Below are 10,534 nucleotides of genomic sequence, written 5' to 3'. Positions count from 1 at the left end.
CCAGAATGACCGTAGCAGACAGCCGAAGTAGGGCAGACTCGTATTTTATCTGGGCCGTCAGGTGCCGGTAACAGCAATGGAGTGCGCATTTAGGGTGATCAAACAACCCAATTTGAATGTTTGAGGCCAGCTGCAGGACTCTGATCCAGCACAGTTGCACTAGGAGAAATAGAAAAACATATCATAATTAATAGTAGTTTTGACTGTGACTGTGAAAGATATAGGTAATTAATTAAAATATAGAAATAACTTTAAAACACATTAAGTTTTTGAATTAAAAGTTAAACCTAAGAAGTTGTTGTTTGTCTTCTATTTTGCATCTTATATGTGAGCAATATGTGTAAGCTGTTCTTCATTGCATTAACAAGCAGCAAGCATATCTTCGTTGCACAAGCATGTTGTAAAAGTAAATCATGAAAAAAAATTAATGAAGCAATTGGAAATAAATTGTTAAAAATAACCAGAAATAAACTTGTAAAACGTAAAAATAATACTGTGTTCATTGGAAAAACTGTTGTGTGTTCAAAACAGGAAAACATAACCCAAAACAATGTGATACTGAAACATAGCGTACAATGAAAATGCTTTGTTGCAAATATTAAAACTTAAAGTAATAAAAGATAACATCACAAAATGAATAATATCGTAAAACAATAATAATGTAAGAAATCATGCAGGAGTACTTAGTCTTGTTCTGAGTATACAATTAGAGATAATAGATTCAAACCCAATCACGCCTCTACGTGTATGCAAGAGCTATATGTAGGAGTGTGTTAACCCTTAGTGTTTCTCATGCGTATTCGTGTCGTGCAAGCAGCATTCGTCTCCATCTTCCTCCACGAAGTCCAGTTGTGCTTCACCAGGATACTGTACTCATTGATAATGAGGTGGTGGTGGAAATTTATCATTAATGGCCGTAGTAATACATTTTAGACAGAGGTGCCTGATGCATGGTATACAGCAACATCCACATAAGGTGAAGACAGTTACTGCAGCAATGAGTGACATCAAAATGGAAGCAATTAGGGTCCTCCACTTGCCAAAAGTAGCATCAAACCAAGTGGGCAGGGTATTATCAATTCCAGAGTCTTCAGCTAGTTCAACAGATAATGTCCTGAGGCCAGCGAGGGCTCGGGTTACAGAGCCATCTGGGGCTGTGTTATTAGGGATAAACACACAACAATCTTGAGCAAAAAGAGCACACACACCACCTTTTTCAGCCAGGAGAAAGTCAAGGGACATTCTGTTTTGATATGTCATTAGAGAAGTAGCAGCAAGTTGTTCATGCAGGCCGGCAATGGCATCTCTAGTCATGTTGTTCAATCTTTGAATATTAAAGTGCATATAGTTGATCCGATCAACGTTCTTATTTATCGTCACCCACCAGAAGAGAGAAGATTCAAAACCTGCTGCAACTTGATTAACCAACTTATATTCATCAGGCACACCTCTGGGAACGCCAATTGCATCTATTTAAGTGGGGGTGTTGTGGTATAGGTCAAATAAGCTACGTTTCTTCCTGTGTGGGATAATTGTAGATCAAAAGGATGCAGATTGCCAAGATAAAATCTCATCTGCTGTGGTCAGAACAAGTTTGACTGGGGCAATTAAGGAAAGGATAGTACATGTTCCAACCCAGTGTGGAGGCAATGTATTTCTTAGTAGTTTTCCTCCACAATACCAGTACACATCTGCCCGGGCATGGGAAAGCAAAGTCACATTTTTCCAGTCAGTGACATTAATCGTGTTAACACACCAGTCATTTGGGATATTTCCTATGAAGGAGCCTGCAGGGTCTGCTCTCACTAAGCAGGTGTGGTTATTTTTCACAGGGGTAAAAATTGGGGGAACCATAAGCGGTTGAGACAATGGGTAAGGTGCCTCAAGGTCTTTACAAGGGTCCACAGGGTTGTCTGTCATGTGCAAGTGCAACATGCAATGGGTTTCATTATCAGAAAACGGTGAGGGAACTGTTAACAAAGCCGGTCGAGGCGAGGAGCAGACTATGCATTCCTTCTTTGTGGATACCTCGGCAGCGTTCTGAACCCAGTCTAGCCAATAGTTTTTCTGTGAAAATCCAGTCTCGATCAAAATTTTATCATGCATGGTATAATTTTTTATATTGAGGTTAGTTACTGTTGTGGGTTCTGTTACGAGAGGTGTCGAAATCTCTGCGTCTGTGGTGGCCGATTGCTGAGTTATTTTAATAGTCGTCAAAGGATCTTTGCCAGGTACGTCTACTCCTAATGCCAAATAGAAATAATTATCGAGTGGTGGCCAGGGCAAACGGGAGAAGGTTAGGTTCTTTACAGTGATAATCAGAGGATTTTGCTTGGTAGAGGAATCAACTTGGTGATCTCGAATAATATCATCTGCCTGTTGTATTCACTGTTACTGTCCTCGGTTCGGAGGCGTCTACCCTGTGCTCCCGCTCGCTGGGTGTGCACTTTTAACCCTTTAACTGCCTCCCAGTTTTGCGCTGCTTTTAAGGATTCTCTCCTGTACACCGTGGATGACGGTGATCTCAGTGCTGACGAGCTCCTAACTCAGTTTGACTGTACCTGTACTGAGATTTTGGACTCTGTTGCTCCTCTGAGGTCCAAACACACAAAGCCACTTTCTGAGCCCTGGTTGAACGACTTTACTCGCTCTCTCAGACGCGCCTGCAGACAAGCAGAGAGGAGGTGGAAAAAGCACAAGCTCCAAATCTCCTTTGGAATTCTACAGGACACTTTAGGGAATTATCAGAGAGCTGTGAAAACTGCGAAAACTGAATATTTCTCCCACCTTGTGGCCAGTAACAGCCAGAGGCCTCAGGTTCTTTTTAATGTTACTGACTCTCTTATTAATCCAGATGGCATAGCTCACATTTTACCATCAGCTTCTTCGCGTGAAAATTTTCAAAAAAATTTTGTTAACACGATTTCTGGTTTTAGTTTTTCTCACACTATGGGTTTTGTCGATCCCTCTGTTCCTCCTTTGTGCCCAGCTGTCTTCCAGCAGTTTGAGCCAGTCTCCTTCCACTGTCTTTACGAGGTGGTCAAACAGCTACACCCTGCGAACTGCCCCCTTGACAGTGTCCCAGCACGCTTGTTTAAAGATGTTTTTAACACTGTGGGTTCGACCATTTTATCTCTAGTCAATACATCTCTCAGATCAGGGTGTGTTCCAGCTGCTTTTAAACATGCCACTGTGCAACCTCTTTTAAAGAAGAGAAATCTGGACACTTCTGTTCAATCCAATTTTAGGCCCATTTCTAAACTCCCTTTTTTATCTAAAGTTTTAGAGAAAGTTGTTTCTAATCAACTGAAAACTTTCTTAGATGATTTTAGTATTTATGAAAAATTCCAATCTGGTTCTAAGACATGCCACAGTACTGAAACTGCCCTTTTAAGAGTTTTTAACGATCTTCTGTTAAATGTTGATTCTGGAAACTCTGCAGTTTTAGTGCTTTTAGATTTGTCGGCAGCTTTCGACACAGTTAACCATGCCATTCTTTTATCGAGGCTGGAACAGTGTGTGGGCATAAAGGGAACAGCCCTTAAATGGTTTGAGTCCTATCTGACTGACAGGAGCTTCTGTGTTCGCCTTGGTGAATGCGCCTCACCAGTGGCCCCTCTCTCCTGTGGGGTTCCACAGGGCTCCATATTAGGTCCTGTATTATTTGCCCTTTACATGCTGCCCATGGGGTCAATTTTTAAAAAATATATCTCATTCCACTGCTTTGCTGATGACATTCAGATCTATCTGCCCTTAAAGGCTAATTGTGTGGACTCTCTGGAACCCTTGTTTAACTGTTTAAAAGACTTAAAATCATGGTTGGGCCTAAACTTCCTCTGTCTTAATGAAGACAAGACAGAAGTTGTGGTATTCGGTTCATCTGACAAGCTGGATCATTGTACTAGCATTCTTGGCACTTTAGGGTTTGCCACTCACCCCTTTGTTAAAAACCTGGGTGTGTTCTTTGACAGTGCCTTTAATTTCAACAAACAGATTAGCACTGTCGTTAAAAACAGTTTCTTACAGTTAAGGATGCTCACCAAACTCAAGCCATACCTTCCTCGTGGTGACTTTGAGAGAGTCATTCACGCTCTGATCACGACCAGGCTGGACTATTGTAATTCTCTGTATGTTGGCCTCAATCAGTCTTCTCTCCGCCGGCTGCAGTTGGTCCAAAATGGTGCCGCTCGGCTTTTAACTGGGACTAGAAAGCGGGAGCATATAACACCAGTCTTGGCATCGCTTCACTGGCTTCCTGTTAATTTTAGGATAGTTTTTAAGGTTTTATTTCTTGTTTGTTAAGTTTTACATGGGTTGGCCCCACCTTATTTAGCAGACCTTATTCAGGTCCACAAACCTATTAAAGACCTGAGGCCGTCCAGTCAAGTGGTCCTGGAGGTCCCCAGATCCAGACTCAGGACTAAAGGTGACCGAGCCTTTTCAGTGGCAGCCCCTAAACTTTGGAACAGCCTGCCACTGGACATTAGGGCTGCTCGGACGGTGGAATCTTTTAAGTCCCAGCTGAAGTCCCATCTCTACTCAGTGGCTTTCAGTTCGGTTGAGCGTTGACATCCTGGCTGCATGTATATTGCCTTTCTTCATTTTATGTTCATGTATGTTGTTTTTGTAGTGCTTAGAAGTCTGTAAAGCACTTTGGTCAACTTTGGTTGTTTTTAAATGTGCTATATAAATAAAATTGACCTTGACCTTGGGCCATCTTATGTATCTGACCTGCTTTTATCATATCAGCGGATCATGAGGTCCTCTGGCACTGGCCTTTTGATTGTTCCAAGGGTTCGGACTAAAACCCACAGGGAGGCAGCATTCAGCCACTATGGTCCAAAGCTTTTCAAAACTCACCTTTTTAGTTTGGCTTTCAATTGATTTCTTATGCTCTTTTAATTCAGACATGTTTTACCTTAGTACATTGTCTTTTAGCTTTTAGGTTCTTTTATTTTATCCAATTTTAGGTATTAGGTCTTTTAGATTTTAGGTCTTTTTATTCTATTTTCCTTTAGGTTTTAGCTCCAGTGCTTCCTCAGGGGGGGCCTCCATGCTGGGAGGGGTGTCTGGTCTGCCCGCCGGGGCGTTGTCCAGGGGACCCCTCGGGTCCGGAGGACTGGGGGGCTCTGCCCTGTGTGTGGAGTCCACCCCGGTCTGCCCAGGTTGGGGGACTGGGGGGCTCTGCACTATGTATGGGGTCAACCCCGGTTTATCTGGGTCGGGGTTCTCTGTTGCAGCGGCGCTCCCTGTGGCCATGGGCTGTGGTCCATTGCAGTGTGGATGAGCTCCCCATAGGTGGTTTTCTTTTTCATATTCCTCTCATGATGCCTCAGTGTCCTGCCATGTTTTTATGCCGGCAGTTTCGTTGGGGTGAGTGTGTGTGGGTATGTATGTGCGTGTGTGTGGTTGTGTGTGCATGATGTAGGTCTGTGCGTGTGTTTGGAGGGGTGGATGGGGGGGTGGATGGGTGGGTGGGGGGGCGGAGTTGCTATCATATTGCTATTTTATGTTTTTATCTCTTTATGCTTTTATCTCTTGTCAAGCACCTTGTGCTGCATTTTTGCACATGCATTTGTGCTGCATGTGTGAAAGATGCTATACAAATAAAGTTTGATTGATTGATTGAGATCTTTTGTTCCCCATGATGAGGGACGGGAGAGTCGGTCTATAAGCTCTCCTCCTGTTGTGGCGCTTGATACAAGCCCTACTGTAAACAATGGGAGCCATTGTCTCTCATGGACCCACAGACGCGGAGAAAAACTTGCACAAGTTGTGAAAGTGTTGAAAAATATCCCCAGAGTTAATGTGCTTGATGTCTCTGATGTACCAGAGATTTACAAACACGCAGAACAGAAATGGATGAAAAAGACGCACAAGAAAACAGAAAAAGAGGGGAAAAAACTCTAAGAGTCTAGAGAGCTGCTGTAACAGGCTGCCGCTCGTACGGCGCCACGCGTGTGCACGCATGTAATGATGCACACTAATTACCAACCTTGACGCCGACCATCCACCAGGTGGCAAACCGTGAAATTTGGGCCACTAACGATGAACTGGGGGGGTGGAGGGGGGTTGGCAGGAGGTCAGGGGTCTTGTGTTCAATATGATCCTGAACTGCAGGTAAGGGATGTCGGCTTCCTGAGGAGAATGATATCCAAGCGACACTTCAAACGGAGACAGCCCACTGGTGGATGAGACAAGGGAGTTATGTGAATAGTCAATCCATGGAAGCATGGAAGTTAGACTGACCGTGGCCCCCATGGCTTTAGCAAAAACCTTCCACATGTGAGACGTGAACTGGGGTCTGATGGGATACCGTGTAAAGCACCTTATCTCTTGTCAAGCACCTTGTGCTGCATTTTTGCACATGCATTTGTGCTGCATGTGTGAAAGATGCTATACAAATAAAGTTTGATTGATTGATTGAGATCTTTTGTTCCCCATGATGAGGGACGGGAGAGTCGGTCTATAAGCTCTCCTCCTGTTGTGGCGCTTGATACAAGCCCTACTGTAAACAATGGGAGCCATTGTCTCTCATGGACCCACAGACGCGGAGAAAAACTTGCACAAGTTGTGAAAGTGTTGAAAAATATCCCCAGAGTTAACGTGCTTGATGTCTCTGATGTACCAGAGATTTCCAAACACGCAGAACAGAAATGGATGAAAAAGACGCACAAGAAAACAGAAAAAGAGGGGAAAAAACTCTAAGAGTCTAGAGAGCTGCTGTAACAGGCTGCCGCTCGTACGGCGCCACGCGTGTGCACGCATGTAATGATGCACACTAATTACCAACCTTGATGCCGACCATCCACCAGGTGGCAAACCGTGAAATTTGGGCCACTAACGATGAACTGGGGGGGTGGAGGGGGGTTGGCAGGAGGTCAGGGGTCTTGTGTTCAATATGATCCTGAACTGCAGGTAAGGGATGTCGGCTTCCTGAGGAGAATGATATCCAAGCGACACTTCAAACGGAGACAGCCCACTGGTGGATGAGACAAGGGAGTTATGTGAATAGTCAATCCATGGAAGCATGGAAGTTAGACTGACCGTGGCCCTCATGGCTTTAGCAAAAACCTTCCACATGTGAGACGTGAACTGGGGTCTGATGGGATACCGTGTAAACTGATTACATGTTGGATGGGTAGATCAGCGGTCTTAAAAGCTGATGGGAGTTTAGGAAGGGCAGCAAAATGAGCAGATTTAGAAAAATTATATACAATAGTCAAAACAACAGTGTTACTTTTAGAGGGTGGTTAGCCAGTAACAAAGTCCAAGATTATTTGAGACCAAGGCCACCCGGGAACCGGCACAGCGTGCAGCAGACCAGCCGATGCTTGGTGTGAGGATTGCTCCATGCACATGTGGTGCACACAGCAACATAAGCACATGTGTTGGTCTCCACTGAAGACCACCAGAAATGCCAGCAAAGGAGTGATATGATGCGGTTAGCTCCAGGGTGACATGCCCAACAGGATGTATGAAACCATTGCAGGACCTTAGAGCGAACAGTGGAGGGCACAAAAAGTCTGTCAGGTGGACCGTTACCTGGATCAGGTTCTTGTCTTTGAGCCTCACAGACCACCCTTTCAGTGTCCCAAGTAAGAGCAGTGAGGACCTGACACGCAAGCAGAATGGTGTTGGGAGTGGCATCTGGCTCAGACAGTGAGAACTGGCGGGAGAGAGCATCTGGTTTGTGTGAGTGAAGTTAAATCTACTGAAAAACATTGCCCATCTGGTCTGACGGGAATTGAGTCTCTTAGCTGATATATGACAAACTCTTGTGGTTCGCCCAGACAGTGAATGACCTCTCAGCCCCCTCCAACCAGTGCCTCCATTCATCCAGTGCCAGTTTGATGGCCAGGTTGGTTCTCAACATCATAATTTTGCTCTGTGGGTGAGAAGGCACAGGGGTGCAAAGGGTTATCAGGCCATGACCCTTGGGACAAAACAGCCCCCACTCTGGTGTCTGAAGCATCCACCTCCACCACAAATTGTCTCTCAGGGTCAGGCTGCACCAACACTGGAGCCGATGTTAACAGTTCCTTTAACTCACTGAAAGCCATGTCTGCCGTCAGCTGACCAGCTAAACTTCAAGAAAGAGGACGTCAGTCTGGTCAGATGTGCAGCAACCATCAATAGAAGTTAGCGAATCCAAAAAACCACTGCGACTTCTTACAGGTATTCGGGACCAGCCACTGCTCCACTACCACTTTCTCTGGGTCAGCCTTGAGATTGCCCTCCTGAATAACAAAACCCAGGAAAGACACAGACTTGGCGTGAAACTCACATTTTTCGGCTTTCACAGTTTATTTTTGGGGAGTCTGGTTAATACCTGCCGGACATGACTCTCATGTTTCTCAGCGGAACGAGAAAAGATGAGGATGATGGATAAAGAGCACACTCCTTACTGAATACCTCCTGAAGGTTGTGATACACTGCAGGTATTCTGAAGAGATCTAAAGAGTCAGATGCATTAGAACATGCATTGGAACTTAGAGTGAATAGCAGTGGGGGCTCCAACCTGCAATCCTGCTTTGAGACCAGTCAATATGAGGATATGCATCTTTAACCAGGGATGACCGAGAACTAGAGCTGAGTGAGGGGATTGGAAAATGTGAAATGAGATCATTTCATGATGATTGCCTGAGAGTACCATTTTCACTGGGGTGGTGTGGTGTGTTACCTCCGAGAGACTCTTCCTGTTTAGAGTGTACACCTTAATAGGTCACTAGAGAGTCTCCAGGCTCAGAACCCACTTGTGCCGCTAACTGTTCATCCAGGGGGTAATCCTCATCTCCAGAGTCTATGAGAGCGAGGAGAGGAAAAAACTCCCCCTCCACACACAAAGAGGCTTGAATCTCACATTTGCTTAATGGGGGGGAATAAGAAACTGCTGGGTTAGGACTCGTCAGTACCCCCACATCTACTGATGAGCCATATCTTTTGGCCGAATTGGACACTGCAATGACATGACCCCCAGTACCACAATACAAGCACTCACCTGCCGGGTCCTGTGGATACACTCAATGGTTGTCAGGAGTGCTCTTCCAAGGAGCATGACCCACATGCCGTGCCAGTGGGTCAGGCTGGAGCAATGTAGACAGCACGGGGGGATTATCGTGGGTAACCAACTCATGTTTAATTTGTTCGCTGAGACTCTTGGTGAATACTCTTTGCAGCATCATCTCATTCCACCTGGTGTACACTGCCAGAGTCCGAAAGTCCACTGCATACTCAGCCACTGTGCGGGAGCCCTTTCAGATGCTTAGAAGATGGCTTGAGGCACTCCCCACATGGCGAGGGTGGTCAAAAATCATTCTCAGTTTCTCTTCAAAATCAGAGATGGTGAGTGTGTTTATGCTAGTGCTCAAGTCAAGTGTCTCAGCCCACTTCAATGCCCTGCCTCATAATAACCCCAAAATGTAACGAACCTTAGATTGTTCGGAAAAAAAATTAACAGGGACGCTGCTTGAAAACTAAGCTACATTGCAACAAAAAGCTACTACACTTCTCCAGAGTACCGTCAAAAAGTTTGGGGTCACTGACATGAACCTCTTTGAAGGCGTTGTCAGATGAAGTGGCTTGGGAGGGCTGGTTGTGTAAAACTCGTCAGATCGCCAGGTGTGAGAGATGACATGATAGCTCTAAGACCAGAGCCGCCATGTTCTGGTTAGACTTGCACAAAGCCTGAAGCAGCTGCTCATGCTGTCCTAAGTGAATCCCCTGATTGGCAGTTGCACCCCCTATCGGATCTGCTGAGTCCATATTACTGGCCAGCAAGGTTAAGCCGGCACGATGACTCTAACACACTGCAGGTGTGCAGGTAATTACAGTGGCTTGCAAAAGTATTCATAAATGTCGAACTTTTCTACGTTTTGTCATGTTACGGCCAAAAACATAAATATATTTTATTGGAATTTTAAGTGAAAGACCAACACAAAGTGGAACAATACAATTGTGAAGTACAAAGAAAATTATACATGATTTTAATTTTTTTTTTTTTTTTTTTTTTTTTGTTACAAATAAAAAAACTGAAAAGTGCAGTGTGCTAAAGTATTCAGCCCCCCTGAGTCAATACTTTGTGGAACCGGCTTTTGCTGCAATCACAGCAAAGGGCCAGCAGTGACATGACATGGAAGGGACCTCTTCTTGGCATCCTTAGAACAAACCTGACACAGTCTTTGTGCTGGGCACCTGTTGCTTCACCGGTGGCATGTAGATGGTTTCAAGGTTTATCAGGTTGTTATCTGAATGGTTGGAGGGAAGACAAGTTGTATGCCCCCTTCACACTGACATTTAACAGGTCCAGGATTTTATTCTTTCATTACGCAGCCAACGTATTGCTTAAAGTTGGTTGGTTGGTTGGTTGGTTGAAATGGCTGAATCATCATCACTGATCATTATAAGTGTGCCAGAATTTGTGTTTGAAGTCCAATGAAGATTGGGAGGATGACGTCACTCTTGCCACTGTAGTAGATGGCAGAATGTAAACAGTAGCAGCAACAGTGTGCAAGAACTCCGGTGGTATACAGTA

The sequence above is a fragment of the Chaetodon trifascialis genome, chromosome 12 (assembly GCF_039877785.1).
Source record: "Chaetodon trifascialis isolate fChaTrf1 chromosome 12, fChaTrf1.hap1, whole genome shotgun sequence".
Classification (NCBI taxonomy): domain Eukaryota; kingdom Metazoa; phylum Chordata; class Actinopteri; order Chaetodontiformes; family Chaetodontidae; genus Chaetodon; species Chaetodon trifascialis.
Note: the sequence above shows the minus strand (reverse complement) of the source record.